The following is a 20,412-nucleotide window of genomic DNA, read 5'->3' on the forward strand; positions in this document are numbered from 1 at the left end:
TGGTAATCTTGCTTTCGTTTCGTTTTATTTCACTTTGTTTTAGTTTCACTTTCATTATTGAGCTAAACATCACATTGCATTGATTATTTGAAGTTAGTATTTTTCTGTAGAGTTATTTTTATGTGTCACTTTTTGTTTGATCATATATCGTGTTTGCATGTCTTGAGAATAAATATTTTTATATATATTCCATACTGTAGACTGTACTCACTAAGATTGGTATATGCTTTTAAAAAGAAATTAATCAATTAAAAAGAATTCACAACATTGATTTATGGCAATAGGTGAAGACTCTCCTTTTTCACAGATCTTTGCTTGTTAACCATGAATAAATACACTGCTATATTCAGAGCAGTATAAATATTCTGACATAAGTACGAGCGCGAGATATTTATTATTAAATATTCTTACAATGTTAGAGAACCCCTTAATGAACCTCAGCATAGCGTATTGAACATTCAAGTCCTGCAATCTCCTCTTGACCTCTACGAATTTCGCACGCTGTTTCTGCACCACCGCAGAGTAATCGGGAAACAGGGAGATCCTTGAGTTGTCAATCTTGAGCCTCCCCTGCATTCCCCTGGCTTTAGTAATTGAGGAATTTGAAGATGAAAGTGCGCGGGGGGGGCTCCAGGAGGAAGAGGTCGCATAGGCACCCTATGAGCAAGTTCCACCGAAAACATGGAAGTAAAGGATTCTTGCCCAAAAGTAGAGAGCAGCCATTGTTCAATGAAAGCCACAGGATCTTTACCTTCCGCCCGCTCAGGGATCCCAATTGCTCTGATATTACTCCGTCTCATCCTATTCTCTAACTCATCCAGACGTGCAGCTTGCTGGGCTGAGAGCAGGGCAGTATGTTTCACTTCCCTTTGCAAAGGCGCCATGTCATCCTCCAGGGAGCTGACCCTGCCTTCCACTGCCACTTTCCTCTCCCTCAATTTCTGCATATCATGTCTCATGAACGATATCTCAGCCTTGACCCCCTTTAACTCCACTGTCAGGGCTGTAATTGAGGTGGTACAGGTGGTAACCGCAGCCATAATGTCCCGCAACGTGGGTTCTGTGTCCGGGGTAGGAGATGATTGCCTCGGGGCCTGGTCTGCATCTGCTGCCTCCCAATCAGCAATCTGGCGGGAGAGATCACCTAAGGGAACAGTGTTGTTATGAGGCAGGTGGAAGCCTGTCGTGCAGAGAAGGCTTACCGTTGCCGGTGGGCGGAGCTTGGTTGGAAACCCGAGGTGAGTAGCACAGGCTAACCTGAGGTGCGGGGTCTAAGCATCCACCGGTCTTCACCAGGGCCTCTGAAGGTGAGGATGGATTTGGCTGCAGGTGGATACCAGGTCGCGGTCCCCAGGGTCGCCCCACCAGGGGGTAACCAGTCAAGGTCCAAAGGTGGATGAGCCGACAAGGAGAATCCAGAAGAGTAGTCAAAACGAGCCGGGATCAGGACAGGCAGCAAACAAGCGAAGTCAGGGACGAGCCAAAGGTCAACAGGTATCAGACAGGAAATCAACAGGAAGCAGGTTCAGAACACAGGAAGCTGAAGACAACACAGCAATGTGCAGTGCTGTTGAGCTGTTTAAATAAGGCAGCCTGTTTGCCAATTATTGCAATTAGCCTGCTCTGGATTAACCCTTTAGGTTGCAGACAGCACATCATGACACACATCAGTGTGCTCAGGAAGCATTCCTAACATTGCCCCCCCCTTAAGGGCAACCTCCGGGTGCCCAACAAACTGCTTTTCTGAGGATGGGCAAGAAAAAACACCTGGATTAAATCTGCAGCATGGATGTTCCTCTCCGGTTCCCAGGAATTTTCTTCTGGCCCATAGCCTTTCCACTTGATCAGGTACTGGAGCTGGTTACCTCTCTTCCGACAGTCAAGTATGGCCTCCACTTCATACTCCACGTCTCCATCAATAATCACAGGTTCGGGAGGTCCAGAATTTCTGCCAGGGAAGGCATCAGGAACCACGGGCTTTAAGAGGGTGACATGGAATACAGGATGGATCCGAAGGGTATCAGGTAAGGATAGTTCGTAAGCAACGGTATTGAGTCTCCTTTTAACTGAAAATGGACCGATAAATTTGGGAGCCAACTTCTTGGACGGGCAGGCCAAGCGGAGGTTAGCTGTGGACAGCAAAACCCGATCACCGGGCTGGAGGATTAACTCTCCCCTCTTTTTCTCGTCAAAGGTTTTCTTGGACGCTGCCTGAGCCTTGCTCAACGTTTCCCGCAGAAGTTTGTTATTGCTGGTGACAAAGTTGAAAATGTCCTGGACTGCGGGAACTCCAGATTCAGAGGAGATGTCAGGCAGGAAGGAGGGATGGAACCCGTAATTGGCGAAGAAGGGGGATTGCCCGGTGACGGAATGTTTGGAATTATTATATGCGAATTCCGCAAATGGCAATAAGGTTACCCAGTCATCCTGGACAAAGGTAGTGAAGCAACGGAGGTATTGCTCCAGGGTCTGGTTAGTCCTCTCGGTTTGACCGTTGGTCTGTGGATGGTAGGATGAGGACATAGCCAGGTCGATCTTCAGGAGCCCACATAATGCCTTCCAGAAACGGGACGTGAATTGCACCCCTCTGTCAGAGATGATACTGGTAGGTACACCATGTAGTCTTACTACCTCCTTGAGAAAGATGTCTGCGGTCTCTTTCGCGGTGGGAGTACCCTTGAGGGGTAAAAAGTGGGCCATCTTGGAAAGCCGGTCTACGACCACAAAGATGGCAGAGCACCCTGCTGAAAGAGGCAGTTCCACGATGAAGTCCATGGCGATTGTCTGCCAGGGCCGGTCAGGAACTGGGAGTGGTCTGAGAAGCCCCCAAGCCTTGCTTCTTGCGGTCTTACTCCGGGAGCAAGTGGTGCAGGAAAGGACATAGTGTCTGCAGTTCTTTTCCATCTCGGGCCACCAAAAGGTGCGCTGCAGAAGGTCAAGAGTTCTTTGGATGCCAAAATGACCGGCTAGAAGATGATCATGACAGGCACCCAGAACTGCCACTCGGACGTCCTCTGGAACAAAAATCTTGTCCCCGGCCCATAACAAGCCATCCCTGCGTGACAGGAGAGTTCCCGGTGGGTCGGAAATTTTAGCCGAGGCTTGTTCGAGACGGGACCTCAGACCTGTGAGAAGAAGCAGAAAGTTCTTTTCAGACAGAATGGTGTCAGGTACTGGGACCTCTTTAGGGTTGTCAAACATCCGAGACAGGGCGTCTGGTTTGACATTTTTGGATCCAGGTCGGTAGGTGATGTGGAACGAAAACCTAGAGAAGAACAGTGCCCATCGTGCCTGACGGGGTCGCAGACGTTTGGCAGATCTCAGGTACTCAAGGTTTTTATGGTCCGTGAAAATGAGAATAGGGTGTGCCGCACCCTCAAGCAGATATCGCCATTCTTCCAGGGCGGCTTTAATAGCCAAAAGTTCCCGGTCTCCCACATCATAATTCCTCTCCGCCGTGGAGAGTTTTCGGGAAAAGAAAGCTATTGGGTGCATCAGGTCCTTGACCCCCTGTCTTTGGGAGATGACTGCCCCAATAGCGACTTCTGAGGCATCTACCTCAAGGAGGTAGGGTAAGGTGGGATCTGGATGGCTCAGGATAGGAGCAGATGTAAAGAGCTTCTTTAAAATCATGAAAGCGGACTGGGCCTCAGGAGTCCAAGAATAACGGACATCTTTCTTGGTGAGCTGGGTGATAGGGGAGATGATGTTGGAGAATCCCCTTATGAACCTCCTATAAAAATTGGCAAAGCCGACAAAGCGCTGCACTCCTTTCTTATCAGATGGCGGAGGCCAATCCAGAATAGCAGAAACTTTCTGGGGGTCCATCTTTATTCCTTCCGTGGAAATTATTAGCCCCAAAAATGAAATGCTGCTTTGCTCGAAGTCGCATTTTTCAGCCTTGGCATATAGACCATGCTGGCGGAGGCGGCTGAGAACATTTCGGACATGCTCGCGGTGTTGTTCCAGGGATGCGGAAAAAATCAAAATGTCATCCAGGTATACAATGACAAAGATGTCCAACCAATCCCTGAAGATGTCGTTCACGAAATGTTGGAACGTAGCCGGAGCATTACAGAGGCCGAACGGCATCACTAGATACTCAAAATGTCCGAACCGGGTGCGGAAAGCCGTCTTCCACTCGTCCCCCTCTCGGATGCGGACTAGGTTATAGGCCCCACGAAGGTCCAATTTTGTGAACAGGGCAGCGGACCTGAGTCTCTGAAAAAGCTCGGGAACCAGAGGAAGGGGGTAGCGGTTCTTAATAGTGATCTTGTTTAGATCCCTGTAGTCAATACAAGGTCGGAGAGAGTGATCTTTTTTTTCCACAAAGAAAATACCTGCTCCCGCCGGAGAAGTGGATGGGCGGATGAACCCTTTCTTTAGGTTTTCGTCCACATAATCCTTCAGCACGTCCAGTTCCCGTTCAGATAAGGGATAGATCCGGCCGAACGGAATCGCAGCCCCAGGCAGGAGTTCGATGGGACAGTCATACGGACGATGCGGGGGCAAGGTCTCGGCGCCCCGTTTACTGAACACGTCCAGAAAGTCGTGGTAGGCCTGGGGCACGACGGATCGTAGTTCAGGCTCAGACTCGAGACAGAGTAGGGCTTTGGAAGCTTGGAGCGGCATGGGTAGGCAGGAGTTTCTGCAATATGATGACGGGAATTGGATGGCTCCTGTGGTCCAATCGATCTGCGGGTTGTGGGCCTGCAACCACGGCAACCCCAGGATAACGGGAAATAAGGGAGATGCAATAATGTCCAGACTTATCATCTCCTTGTGGCCAGACGAGGAGACCATGGGAAGAGGAGGGGTTTCCTGGGTCACAGGTCCGGATTTAATGTGGGATCCGTCAGCCAGAAAGATGGTGAGGCCTTGGGTCTTCGGCTGGAGAGGTATGCCGTGTTGAGCAGCGAAGGTGCGATCAATAAAGCAGCTGCAGGCTCCTGAATCAATGATTGCTGTAACCGGGACGGGACCTTCCGAGAGCTGCAATGACACAGGGAAAGCTAGGTGAGAGGTATTGGTAACAGATGCCACACAACTGGGTGGAGGAACAGAACGAAACTTGCAGAGTTTTGCAGGGCAGGAACGCACATAATGGCCGGCTTCTCCACAATAGAGACAGAGGTTACCCATTTGCCGACGACACCTCTCTTCTGGAGACAGGGCTGGTCCAGTCGGGGAAAAACGTGCGGGAGTAGTCACCCGTGGCAGCATCCAGGTTGGCCGAAACTGTTGTGGAGGCCGCTCTGCCCGGCGCTCCCGGAGCCGGCGGTCGATCCGAATGACCTGGGAAATCAGATCTTCCAGGGTGTCAGGTATACCCACTCGGGCTAGTTCATCCTTCAGTCCTTCAGATAAGCCCAGGCGGAACTGGTAGCGCAGTGCCGCCTCATTCCAGGAGGTATCGGAACTCAGGCGGCGGAAGTCGGTGACGTAGTCCTCGACGGGCCTGCGACCCTGCTGGAGAACGTGAAGTGCAGCTTCTGCGGTGGAGGACCGCTGCGGATCATCATAAAGTTGAGCCATGGCCGTAAAAAATGATGATAATGAGTCCAGATGGGGACTGCTCTCCTCTAGAAGCCGATGGGCCCAGGATTGAGGCTCACCTAGGAGCAAAGAAACAACAAACCCCACCTTGGTGACCTCCAGGGAAAAGGTCTGGGGCTGCAAGGAGAGGTACAATTGGCAGGCATTACGGAAGGCTCGGAATTTACCCCGGTCTCCGGAGAATTTTTCGGGGTTCGGAACACGGGGTTCCGGTGGCAACATCACTACCGTGGGACTAAGAGCAGATCCTGTGGACGCTGCAGAGGTGGACGGAGCTGATAACACTGGAGGGTTCCCTGGGAGAGTGGCGGATTGTAATCGCCCCTCTAGCTGTGTGTAACCATCCTGGAGGGTCTTCACGGCTTGTGACAGGGCTGCGAGGTGCTGGCAAATTTCCTCCAACGGTGAGGCCTCTCTTGCAGGCTCCGACATGGCTGTGTTGTACTGTTATGAGGCAGGTGGAAGCCTGTCGTGCAGAGAAGGCTTACCGTTGCCGGTGGGCGGAGCTTGGTTGGAAACCCGAGGTGAGTAGCACAGGCTAACCTGAGGTGCGGGGTCTAAGCATCCACCGGTCTTCACCAGGGCCTCTGAAGGTGAGGATGGATTTGGCTGCAGGTGGATACCAGGTCGCGGTCCCCAGGGTCGCCCCACCAGGGGGTAACCAGTCAAGGTCCAAAGGTGGATGAGCCGACAAGGAGAATCCAGAAGAGTAGTCAAAACGAGCCGGGATCAGGACAGGCAGCAAACAAGCGAAGTCAGGGACGAGCCAAAGGTCAACAGGTATCAGACAGGAAATCAACAGGAAGCAGGTTCAGAACACAGGAAGCTGAAGACAACACAGCAATGTGCAGTGCTGTTGAGCTGTTTAAATAAGGCAGCCTGTTTGCCAATTATTGCAATTAGCCTGCTCTGGATTAACCCTTTAGGTTGCAGACAGCACATCATGACACACATCAGTGTGCTCAGGAAGCATTCCTAACAAGTGTCATCCGTGTCTGAATGCGACCCCGGTGAGCCGGATCGATGGTCCTCAGATAGAGTTTGGGGGTCCCGGGCAGCAGGCTTAGCAAAAAGCTTTTGAGCAGCCTCCAGATATGTGGCCTTCTGTGCTGCGCGCTGTGAGGCGCCGCCATCTTGGATCGGGCCGGCCTGTGCGGATTTCCCTCTTTACCCTTCTTAGACATCACGGAGAGAAGATGGAGGACTCACCTGGTGATCACCGCACTCCAGGGAACACAGGGCACCGACTGACGGTAGAAATCGGAGCAGGATAAGGAGTTACACAGGATAACTAGCAGGATCAACAGCGGAGCTCACAGCATGCACGTCCGCTCACACCCGCAGCTCGGCCACGCCCCCCTGAAAAAAAATTTAGTCAAAATGACTGTATTTTTGTCTTTTAGAGTCTTAAAAGGCTTGTAGGCTTTTTAGACACTTGAACACCAAAATAGAGTCATTTTGACCAAAAACAATTTTTTTCAGGCTATTGGTTACCACATGCAGTTATCTTGTCTAAAAAGCGGCTGTTTAAGACTAGTGTTGAGCGAACACGGACTGTATTATTCATGTTCGTACCGAATAATTGGATTTTTTGTACCCGAACACGGACACGGACACTTTACTGTATGTTCGGGTAAAAATCCGTGTTCGGTCGTTTTATTTCCGGGTTTTGCATGCTTTGGCGCTCTTTTCATGGCGGGCTTTCAACAGCCAATCAACAATCGTTTAACTGGTGTGCCTTAAGCCATCCCAGCCATGCCTGCAAATGTCTCAGTAGCTGTGATTGGCCATCTGAAGCATGTGACCAAGTCTTTATAAGTTCGAGGCAGCCGCAGCGGCGTCATTATGCTGCTTAGATCAGGGACAGAGCACACATCAATGTGCTGGCTGCTGATTAGGGAAAGACAGGCAGGAAAAAACCATTTGTGTCCGGATAGAATTGAGGGACAGGTCGGAGTGTTTAGGCAGGGCGAGTTGTAGTCATTTTAGGGATAGAGTCTGCTGAATTATAGGGTCAGTGTCTTCTACAAAGTACAATCGATATTGCTGTGTGGGGGGTGGGGTGACTCTGATCTACGATCTCTTCTCAATCCTGTTAGGGAGAGGCTGCTGCTGCTGAATTTTAGGGAAACTGTGTTCTACAAACTACAATCGATATTGCTGTGTGGTGTGGGATAGGAGATAGGCAGGTGTCAGTGATCCACATCCATTTTTCTGTGTGTGAGCTGCAGTGAACACAATCTTTTTGGGCTGCAGTGAACACAATCTTTTTGGGGTGCAGTGAACACAATCTTTTTGGGGTGCAGTGAACAACGTCCTTTTTGGGGTGCAGTGAACAAAATCTTTTTGGGGTGCAGTGAACAAAATCCTTTTTGGGGTGCAGTGAACAACATCCTTTTTGGGGTGCAGTGAACACAATCTTTTTGGGGTGCAGTGAACAAAATCCTTTGTGGGGTGCAGTGAACACAATCTTTGTGGGGTGCAGTGAACACAATCTTTTTGGGGTGCAGTGAACAACATCCTTTTTGGGGTGCAGTGAACAACATCCTTTTTGGGGTGCAGTGAACACAATCTTTTTGGGGTGCAGTGAACAAAATCCTTTGTGGGGTGCAGTGAACACAATCTTTGAGGGGTGCAGTGAATACAATCTTTTTGGGGTGCAGTGAACAACATCCTTTTTGGGGTGCAGTGAACAAAATCCTTTTTGGGGTGCAGTGAACAACATCCTTTTTGGGGTGCAGTGAACAAAATCCTTTTAGGGTGCAGTGAACACAATCTTTGTGGGGTACAGTGAACAGAATCTTTGTGGGGTGCAGTGAACACAATCTTTGGGGGGTACAGTGAACACAATCTTTTTGGGGTGCAGTGAACAAAATCCTTTGTGGGGTGCAATGAACACAATCTTTGTGGGGTGCAGTGAACACAATCTTTTTGGGGTGGAGTGAACAAAATCCTTTTTGGGGTGCATTGAACAACATCCTTTTTGGGGTGCAGTGAACAAAATCCTTTTTGGGGTGCAGTGAACACAATCTTTTTGGGGTGCAGTGAACAAAATCCTTTGTGGGGTGCAGTGAACACAATCTTTGTGGGGTGCAGTGAACACAATCTTTTTGGGGTGCAGTGAACAAAATCCTTTTTGGGGTGCAGTAAACACAATCTTTTTGGGGTGCAGTGAACAAAATCCTTTGTGGGGTGCAGTGAACACAATCTTTGTGGGGTACAGTGAACAGAATCTTTGTGGGGTGCAGTGAACACAATCTTTGGGGTGTACAGTGAACACAATCTTTTTGGGGTGCAGTGAACAAAATCCTTTGTGGGGTGCAGTGAACACAATGTTTGGGGGGTACAGTGAACACAATCTTTTTGGGGTGCAGTGAACAAAATCCTTTGTGGGGTGCAGTGAACACAATCTTTGTGGGGTGCAGTGAACACAATCTTTTTGGGGTGCAGTGAACAAAATCCTTTTTGGGGTGCAGTGAACAACATCCTTTTTGGGGTGCAGTGAACACAATCTTTTTGGGGTGCAGTGAACAAAATCCTTTGTGGGGTGCAGTGAACACAATCTTTGTGGGGTACAGGGAACAGAATCTTTGTGGGGTGCAGTGAACACAATCTTTGGGGGGTACAGTGAACACAATCTTTTTGGGGTGCAGTGAACAAAATCCTTTGTGGGGTGCAGTGAACACAATCTTTGTGGGGTGCAGTGAACACAATCTTTTTGGGGTGGAGTGAACAAAATCCTTTTTGGGGTGCAGTGAACAACATCCTTTTTGGGGTGCAGTGAACCAAATCCTTTGTGGGGTGCAGTGAACACAATCTTTGTGGGGTACAGTGAACAGAATCTTTGTGGGGTGCAGTGCACACAATCTTTTTGGGGTGCAGTGAACAACATCCTTTTTGGGGTGCAGTGAACAAAATCCTTTTTGGGGTGCAGTGAACACAATCTTTTTGGGGTGCAGTGAACAAAATCCTTTGTGGGGTGCAGTGAACACAATCTTTGTGGGGTACAGTGAACAGAATCTTTGTGGGGTGCAGTGAACACAATCTTTGGGGGGTACAGTGAACACAATCTTTTTGGGGTGCAGTGAACAAAATACTTAGTGGGGTGCAGTGAACACAATCTTTGGGGGTACAGTGAACACAATCTTTTTGGGGTGCAGTGAACAAAATCCTTTGTGGGGTGCAGTGAACACAATCTTTGTGGGGTGCAGTGAACACAATCTTTTTGGGGTGCAGTGAACAAAATCCTTTTTGGGGTGCAGTGAACAACATCCTTTTTGGGGTGCAGTGAACACAATCTTTTTGGGGTGCAGTGAACAAAATCCTTTGTGGGGTGCAGTGAACACAATCTTTGTGGGGTACAGGGAACAGAATCTTTGTGGGGTGCAGTGAACACAATCTTTGGGGGGTACAGTGAACACAATCTTTTTGGGGTGCAGTGAACAAAATCCTTTTAGGGTGCAGTGAACACAATCTTTGTGGGGTGCAGTGAACAAAATCCTTTTTGAGGTGCAGTGAACACAATCTTTGTGGGGTGCAGTGAACACAATCTTTGTGGGGTACAGTGAACACAATCTCATACTTCTGAAGATTTGAGGGTGCTGCCTGTTCCATACTCCTCCTCCTACTGCTCAACCATCCTTTTAGGGGTACAAACAATAGTAATTGGGGCCTAGTGTGGTGGTGTACGTGTGAGATACATACACTTTCTTTTTGATCATATTTTCTATTCCGCTATTCAATTAAATCCTTTGGGGATCAATTAAATTGTGTGATAGTCTGTGTCGGTACGTGTGAGATCCACCTTTCCAAGTTTTTGGGGTTCATCTCATACTTCTGAAGATTTGAGGGTGCTGCCTGTTCCATACTCCTGCTCCTACTGCTCAACCATCCTTTTAGGGGTACAAACAATAGTAATTGGGGCCTAGTGTGGTGGTGTACGTGTGAGATACATACACTTTCTTTTTGATCATATTTTCTATTCCGCTATTCAATTAAATCCTTTGGGGATCAATTAAATTGCGTGATAGTCTGTGTCGGTACGTGTGAGATCCACCTTTCCAAGTTTTTGGGGTTCATCTCATACTTCTGAAGATTTGAGGGTGCTGCCTGTTCCATACTCCTGCTCATACTGCTCAACCATCCTTTTAGGGGTACAAACAATAGTAATTGGGGCCTAGTGTGGTGGTGTACGTGTGAGATACATACACTTTCTTTTTGATCATATTTTCTATTCCGCTATTCAATTAAATCCTTTGGGGATCAATTAAATTGTGTGATAGTCTGTGTCGGTACGTGTGAGATCCACCTTTCCAAGTTTTTGGGGTTCATCTCATACTTCTGAAGATTTGAGGGTGCTGCCTGTTCCATACTCCTGCTCCTACTGCTCAACCATCCTTTTAGGGGTACAAACAATAGTAATTGGGGCCTAGTGTGGTGGTGTACGTGTGAGATACATACACTTTCTTTTTGATCATATTTTCTATTCCGCTATTCAATTAAATCCTTTGGGGATCAATTAAATTGCGTGATAGTCTGTGTCGGTACGTGTGAGATCCACCTTTCCAAGTTTTTGGGGTTCATCTCATACTTCTGAAGATTTGAGGGTGCTGCCTGTTCCATACTCCTGCTCATACTGCTCAACCATCCTTTTAGGGGTACAAACAATAGTAATTGGGGCCTAGTGTGGTGGTGTACGTGTGAGATACATACACTTTCTTTTTGATCATATTTTCTATTCCGCTATTCAATTAAATCCTTTGGGGATCAATTAAATTGCGTGATAGTCTGTGTCGGTACGTGTGAGATCCACCTTTCCAAGTTTTTGGGGTTCATCTCATACTTCTGAAGATTTGAGGGTGCTGCCTGTTCCATACTCCTGCTCATACTGCTCAACCATCCTTTTAGGGGTACAAACAATAGTAATTGGGGCCTAGTGTGGTGGTGTACGTGTGAGATACATACACTTTCTTTTTGATCATATTTTCTATTCCGCTATTCAATTAAATCCTTTGGGGATCAATTAAATTGCGTGATAGTCTGTGTCGGTACGTGTGAGATCCACCTTTCCAAGTTTTTGGGGTTCATCTCATACTTCTGAAGATTTGAGGGTGCTGCCTGTTCCATACTCCTGCTCCTACTGCTCAACCATCCTTTTAGGGGTACAAACAATAGTAATTGGGGCCTAGTGTGGTGGTGTACGTGTGAGATACATACACTTTCTTTTTGATCATATTTTCTATTCCGCTATTCAATTAAATCCTTTGGGGATCAATTAAATTGCGTGATAGTCTGTGTCGGTACGTGTGAGATCCACCTTTCCAAGTTTTTGGGGTTCATCTCATACTTCTGAAGATTTGAGGGTGCTGCCTGTTCCATACTCCTGCTCATACTGCTCAACCATCCTTTTAGGGGTACAAACAATAGTAATTGGGGCCTAGTGTGGTGGTGTACGTGTGAGATACATACACTTTCTTTTTGATCATATTTTCTATTCCGCTATTCAATTAAATCCTTTGGGGATCAATTAAATTGCGTGATAGTCTGTGTCGGTACGTGTGAGATCCACCGTTCCAAGTTTTTGGGGTTCATCTCATACTTCTGAAGATTTGAGGGTGCTGCCTGTTCCATACTCCTCCTCCTACTGCTCAACCATCCTTTTAGGGGTACAAACAATAGTAATTGGGGCCTAGTGTGGTGGTGTACGTGTGAGATACATACACTTTCTTTTTGATCATATTTTCTATTCTGCTATTCAATTAAATCCTTTGGGGATCAATTAAATTGCGTGATAGTCTGTGTCGGTACGTGTGAGATCCACCTTTCCAAGTTTTTGGGGTTCATGTCATACTTCTGAAGATTTGAGGGTGCTGCCTGTTCCATACTCCTCCTCCTACTGCTCAACCATCCTTTTAGGGGTACAAACAATAGAAATTGGGGCCTAGTGTGGTGGTGTACTTGTGAGATACATACACTTTCTTTTTGATCATATTTTCTATTCCGCTATTCAATTAAAACCTTTGGGGATCAATTAAATTGCGTGATAGTCTGTGTCGGTACGTGTGAGATCCACCTTTCCAAGTTTTTGGGGTTCATCTCATACTTCTGAAGATTTGAGGGTGCTGCCTGTTCCATACTCCTCCTCCTACTGCTCAACCATCCTTTTAGGGGTACAAACAATAGTAATTGGGGCCTAGTGTGGTGGTGTACGTGTGAGATACATACACTTTCTTTTTGATCATATTTTCTATTCCGCTATTCAATTAAAACCTTTGGGGATCAATTAAATTGCGTGATAGTCTGTGTCGGTACGTGTGAGATCCACCTTTCCAAGTTTTTGGGGTTCATCTCATACTTCTGAAGATTTGAGGGTGCTGCCTGTTCCATACTCCTCCTCCTACTGCTCAACCATCCTTTTAGGGGTACAAACAATAGTAATTGGGGCCTAGTGTGGTGGTGTACGTGTGAGATACATACACTTTCTTTTTGATCATATTTTCTATTCCGCTATTCAATTAAAACCTTTGGGGATCAATTAAATTGCGTGATAGTCTGTGTCGGTACGTGTGAGATCCACCTTTCCAAGTTTTTGGGGTTCATCTCATACTTCTGAAGATTTGAGGGTGCTGCCTGTTCCATACTCCTGCTCCCACTGCTCAACCATCCTTTTAGGGGTACAAACAATAGTAATTGGGGCCTAGTGTGGTGGTGTACGTGTGAGATACATACACTTTCTTTTTGATCATATTTTCTATTCCGCTATTCAATTAAATCCTTTGGGGATCAATTAAATTGCGTGATAGTCTGTGTCGGTACGTGTGAGATCCACCTTTCCAAGTTTTTGGGGTTCATCTCATACTTCTGAAGATTTGAGGGTGCTGCCTGTTCCATACTCCTGCTCCTACTGCTCAACCATCCTTTTAGGGGTACAAACAATAGTAATTGGCTCCTAGTGTGGTGGTGTACGTGTGAGATACATACACTTTCTTTTTGATCATATTTTCTATTCCGCTATTCAATTAAATCCTTTGGGGATCAATTAAATTGCGTGATAGTCTGTGTCGGTACGTGTGAGATCCACCTTTCCAAGTTTTTGGGGTTCATGTCATACTTCTGAAGATTTGAGGGTGCTGCCTGTTCCACACTCCTCCTCCTACTGCTCAACCATCCTTTTAGGGGTACAAACAATAGTAATTGGGGCCTAGTGTGGTGGTGTACGTGTGAGATACATACACTTTCTTTTTGATCATATTTTCTATTCCGCTATTCAATTAAATCCTTTGGGGATCAATTAAATTGCGTGATAGTCTGTGTCGGTACGTGTGAGATCCACCTTTCCAAGTTTTTGGGGTTCATCTCATACTTCTGAAGATTTGAGGGTGCTGCCTGTTCCATACTCCTCCTCCTACTCCTCAACCATCCTTTTAGGGGTACAAACAATAGTAATTGGGGCTTAGTGTGGTGGTGTACGTGTGAGATACATACACTTTCTTTTTGATCATATTTTCTATTCCGCTATTCAATTAAATCCTTTGGGGATCAATTAAATTGCGTGATAGTCTGTGTCGGTACGTGTGAGATCCACCTTTCCAAGTTTTTGGGGTTCATCTCATACTTCTGAAGATTTGAGGGTGCTGCCTGTTCCATACTCCTCCTCCTACTGCTCAACCATCCTTTTAGGGGTACAAACAATAGTAATTGGGACCTAGTGTGGTGATGTACGTGTGAGATACATACACTTTCTTTTTGATCATATTTTCTATTCCGCTATTCAATTAAATCCTTTGGGGATCAATTAAATTGCGTGATAGTCTGTGTCGGTACGTGTGAGATCCACCTTTCCAAGTTTTTGGGGTTCATGTCATACTTCTGAAGATTTGAGGGTGCTGCCTGTTCCATACTCCTCCTCCTACTGCTCAACCATCCTTTTAGGGGTACAAACAATAGTAATTGGGGCCTAGTGTGGTGGTGTACTTGTGAGATACATACACTTTCTTTTTGATCATATTTTCTATTCCGCTATTCAATTAAAACCTTTGGGGATCAATTAAATTGCGTGATAGTCTGTGTCGGTACGTGTGAGATCCACCTTTCCAAGTTTTTGGGATTCATCTCATACTTCTGAAGATTTGAGGGTGCTGCCTGTTCCATACTCCTCCTCCTACTGCTCAACCATCCTTTTAGGGGTACAAACAATAGTAATTGGGGCCTAGTGTGGTGGTGTACGTGTGAGATACATACACTTTCTTTTTGATCATATTTTCTATTCCGCTATTCAATTAAAACCTTTGGGGATCAATTAAATTGCGTGATAGTCTGTGTCGGTACGTGTGAGATCCACCTTTCCAAGTTTTTGGGGTTCATCTCATACTTCTGAAGATTTGAGGGTGCTGCCTGTTCCATACTCCTCCTCCTACTGCTCAACCATCCTTTTAGGGGTACAAACAATAGTAATTGGGGCCTAGTGTGGTGGTGTACGTGTGAGATACATACACTTTCTTTTTGATCATATTTTCTATTCCGCTATTCAATTAAAACCTTTGGGGATCAATTAAATTGCGTGATAGTCTGTGTCGGTACGTGTGAGATCCACCTTTCCAAGTTTTTGGGGTTCATCTCATACTTCTGAAGATTTGAGGGTGCTGCCTGTTCCATACTCCTGCTCCTACTGCTCAACCATCCTTTTAGGGGTACAAACAATAGTAATTGGGGCCTAGTGTGGTGGTGTACGTGTGAGATACATACACTTTCTTTTTGATCATATTTTCTATTCCGCTATTCAATTAAATCCTTTGGGGATCAATTAAATTGCGTGATAGTCTGTGTCGGTACGTGTGAGATCCACCTTTCCAAGTTTTTGGGGTTCATCTCATACTTCTGAAGATTTGAGGGTGCTGCCTGTTCCATACTCCTGCTCCTACTGCTCAACCATCCTTTTAGGGGTACAAACAATAGTAATTGGGGCCTAGTGTGGTGGTGTACGTGTGAGATACATACACTTTCTTTTTGATCATATTTTCTATTCCGCTATTCAATTAAATCCTTTGGGGATCAATTAAATTGCGTGATAGTCTGTGTCGGTACGTGTGAGATCCACCTTTCCAAGTTTTTGGGGTTCATGTCATACTTCTGAAGATTTGAGGGTGCTGCCTGTTCCACACTCCTCCTCCTACTGCTCAACCATCCTTTTAGGGGTACAAACAATAGTAATTGGGGCCTAGTGTGGTGGTGTACGTGTGAGATACATACACTTTCTTTTTGATCATATTTTCTATTCCGCTATTCAATTAAATCCTTTGGGGATCAATTAAATTGCGTGATAGTCTGTGTCGGTACGTGTGAGATCCACCTTTCCAAGTTTTTGGGGTTCATCTCATACTTCTGAAGATTTGAGGGTGCTGCCTGTTCCATACTCCTCCTCCTACTCCTCAACCATCCTTTTAGGGGTACAAACAATAGTAATTGGGGCCTAGTGTGGTGGTGTACGTGTGAGATACATACACTTTCTTTTTGATCATATTTTCTATTCCGCTATTCAATTAAAACCTTTGGGGATCAATTAAATTGCGTGATAGTCTGTGTCGGTACGTGTGAGATCCACCTTTCCAAGTTTTTGGGGTTCATCTCATACTTCTGAAGATTTGAGGGTGCTGCCTGTTCCATACTCCTGCTCCTACTGCTCAACCATCCTTTTAGGGGTACAAACAATAGTAATTGGGGCCTAGTGTGGTGGTGTACGTGTGAGATACATACACTTTCTTTTTGATCATATTTTCTATTCCGCTATTCAATTAAATCCTTTGGGGATCAATTAAATTGCGTGATAGTCTGTGTCGGTACGTGTGAGATCCACCTTTCCAAGTTTTTGGGGTTCATCTCATACTTCTGAAGATTTGAGGGTGCTGCCTGTTCCATACTTCTGCTCCTACTGCTCAACCATCCTTTTAGGGGTACAAACAATAGTAATTGGGGCCTAGTGTGGTGGTGTACGTGTGAGATACATACACTTTCTTTTTGATCATATTTTCTATTCCGCTATTCAATTAAATCCTTTGGGGATCAATTAAATTGCGTGATAGTCTGTGTCGGTACGTGTGAGATCCACCTTTCCAAGTTTTTGGGGTTCATCTCATACTTCTGAAGATTTGAGGGTGCTCCCTGTTCCATACTCCTCCTCCTACTGCTCAACCATCCTTTTAGGGGTACAAACAATAGTAATTGGGGCCTAGTGTGGTGGTGTACGTGTGAGATACATACACTTTCTTTTTGATCATATTTTCTATTCCGCTATTCAATTAAATCCTTTGGGGATCAATTAAATTGCGTGATAGTCTGTGTCGGTACGTGTGAGATCCACCTTTCCAAGTTTTTGGGGTTCATCTCATACTTCTGAAGATTTGAGGGTGCTGCCTGTTCCATACTCCTCCTCCTACTCCTCAACCATCCTTTTAGGGGTACAAACAATAGTAATTGGGGCTTAGTGTGGTGGTGTACGTGTGAGATACATACACTTTCTTTTTGATCATATTTTCTATTCCGCTATTCAATTAAATCCTTTGGGGATCAATTAAATTGCGTGATAGTCTGTGTCGGTACGTGTGAGATCCACCTTTCCAAGTTTTTGGGGTTCATCTCATACTTCTGAAGATTTGAGGGTGCTGCCTGTTCCATACTCCTCCTCCTACTGCTCAACCATCCTTTTAGGGGTACAAACAATAGTAATTGGGGCCTAGTGTGGTGATGTACGTGTGAGATACATACACTTTCTTTTTGATCATATTTTCTATTCCGCTATTCAATTAAATCCTTTGGGGATCAATTAAATTGCGTGATAGTCTGTGTCGGTACGTGTGAGATCCACCTTTCCAAGTTTTTGGGGTTCATGTCATACTTCTGAAGATTTGAGGGTGCTGCCTGTTCCATACTCCTCCTCCTACTGCTCAACCATCCTTTTAGGGGTACAAACAATAGTAATTGGGGCCTAGTGTGGTGGTGTACTTGTGAGATACATACACTTTCTTTTTGATCATATTTTCTATTCCGCTATTCAATTAAAACCTTTGGGGATCAATTAAATTGCGTGATAGTCTGTGTCGGTACGTGTGAGATCCACCTTTCCAAGTTTTTGGGATTCATCTCATACTTCTGAAGATTTGAGGGTGCTGCCTGTTCCATACTCCTCCTCCTACTGCTCAACCATCCTTTTAGGGGTACAAACAATAGTAATTGGGGCCTAGTGTGGTGGTGTACGTGTGAGATACATACACTTTCTTTTTGATCATATTTTCTATTCCGCTATTCAATTAAAACCTTTGGGGATCAATTAAATTGCGTGATAGTCTGTGTCGGTACGTGTGAGATCCACCTTTCCAAGTTTTTGGGGTTCATCTCATACTTCTGAAGATTTGAGGGTGCTGCCTGTTCCATACTCCTCCTCCTACTGCTCAACCATCCTTTTAGGGGTACAAACAATAGTAATTGGGGCCTAGTGTGGTGGTGTACGTGTGAGATACATACACTTTCTTTTTGATCATATTTTCTATTCCGCTATTCAATTAAAACCTTTGGGGATCAATTAAATTGCGTGATAGTCTGTGTCGGTACGTGTGAGATCCACCTTTCCAAGTTTTTGGGGTTCATCTCATACTTCTGAAGATTTGAGGGTGCTGCCTGTTCCATACTCCTGCTCCTACTGCTCAACCATCCTTTTAGGGGTACAAACAATAGTAATTGGGGCCTAGTGTGGTGGTGTACGTGTGAGATACATACACTTTCTTTTTGATCATATTTTCTATTCCGCTATTCAATTAAATCCTTTGGGGATCAATTAAATTGCGTGATAGTCTGTGTCGGTACGTGTGAGATCCACCTTTCCAAGTTTTTGGGGTTCATCTCATACTTCTGAAGATTTGAGGGTGCTGCCTGTTCCATACTCCTGCTCCTACTGCTCAACCATCCTTTTAGGGGTACAAACAATAGTAATTGGGGCCTAGTGTGGTGGTGTACGTGTGAGATACATACACTTTCTTTTTGATCATATTTTCTATTCCGCTATTCAATTAAATCCTTTGGGGATCAATTAAATTGCGTGATAGTCTGTGTCGGTACGTGTGAGATCCACCTTTCCAAGTTTTTGGGGTTCATGTCATACTTCTGAAGATTTGAGGGTGCTGCCTGTTCCACACTCCTCCTCCTACTGCTCAACCATCCTTTTAGGGGTACAAACAATAGTAATTGGGGCCTAGTGTGGTGGTGTACGTGTGAGATACATACACTTTCTTTTTGATCATATTTTCTATTCCGCTATTCAATTAAATCCTTTGGGGATCAATTAAATTGCGTGATAGTCTGTGTCGGTACGTGTGAGATCCACCTTTCCAAGTTTTTGGGGTTCATCTCATACTTCTGAAGATTTGAGGGTGCTGCCTGTTCCATACTCCTCCTCCTACTCCTCAACCATCCTTTTAGGGGTACAAACAATAGTAATTGGGGCCTAGTGTGGTGGTGTACGTGTGAGATACATACACTTTCTTTTTGATCATATTTTCTATTCCGCTATTCAATTAAAACCTTTGGGGATCAATTAAATTGCGTGATAGTCTGTGTCGGTACGTGTGAGATCCACCTTTCCAAGTTTTTGGGGTTCATCTCATACTTCTGAAGATTTGAGGGTGCTGCCTGTTCCATACTCCTGCTCCTACTGCTCAACCATCCTTTTAGGGGTACAAACAATAGTAATTGGGGCCTAGTGTGGTGGTGTACGTGTGAGATACATACACTTTCTTTTTGATCATATTTTCTATTCCGCTATTCAATTAAATCCTTTGGGGATCAATTAAATTGCGTGATAGTCTGTGTCGGTACGTGTGAGATCCACCTTTCCAAGTTTTTGGGGTTCATCTCATACTTCTGAAGATTTGAGGGTGCTGCCTGTTCCATACTTCTGCTCCTACTGCTCAACCATCCTTTTAGGGGTACAAACAATAGTAATTGGGGCCTAGTGTGGTGGTGTACGTGTGAGATACATACACTTTCTTTTTGATCATATTTTCTATTCCGCTATTCAATTAAATCCTTTGGGGATCAATTAAATTGCGTGATAGTCTGTGTCGGTACGTGTGAGATCCACCTTTCCAAGTTTTTGGGGTTCATCTCATACTTCTGAAGATTTGAGGGTGCTCCCTGTTCCATACTCCTCCTCCTACTGCTCAACCATCCTTTTAGGGGTACAAACAATAGTAATTGGGGCCTAGTGTGGTGGTGTACGTGTGAGATACATACACTTTCTTTTTGATCATATTTTCTATTCCGCTATTCAATTAAAACCTTTGGGGATCAATTAAATTGCGTGATAGTCTGTGTCGGTACGTGTGAGATCCACCTTTCCAAGTTTTTGGGGTTCATGTCATACTTCTGAAGATTTGAGGGTGCTGCCTGTTCCATACTCCTCCTCCTACTGCTCAACCATCCTTTTAGGGGTACAAACAATAGTAATTGGGGCCTAGTGTGGTGGTGTACGTGTGAGATACATACACTTTCTTTTTGATCATATTTTCTATTCCGCTATTCAATTAAAACCTTTGGGGATCAATTAAATTGCGTGATAGTCTGTGTCGGTACGTGTGAGATCCACCTTTCCAAGTTTTTGGGGTTCATCTCATACTTCTGAAGATTTGAGGGTGCTGTCTGTTCCATACTCCTTCTTCTCCTCATCCATCCTTTTAGGGGTAGAAACAATAGTAATTGGGGCCTAGTGTGGTTTTGTACGTGCGAGATACATACACTTTTTTGGATCATATTTCCTATTCCGCTATTCAATAAAAACCTTTCTAGGGCAAGATCTTAAATTACAGAAAT

The sequence above is a fragment of the Pelophylax lessonae genome, assembly GCF_965119305.1.
Source record: "Pelophylax lessonae genome assembly, chromosome: 13".
Lineage (NCBI taxonomy): Eukaryota > Metazoa > Chordata > Amphibia > Anura > Ranidae > Pelophylax > Pelophylax lessonae.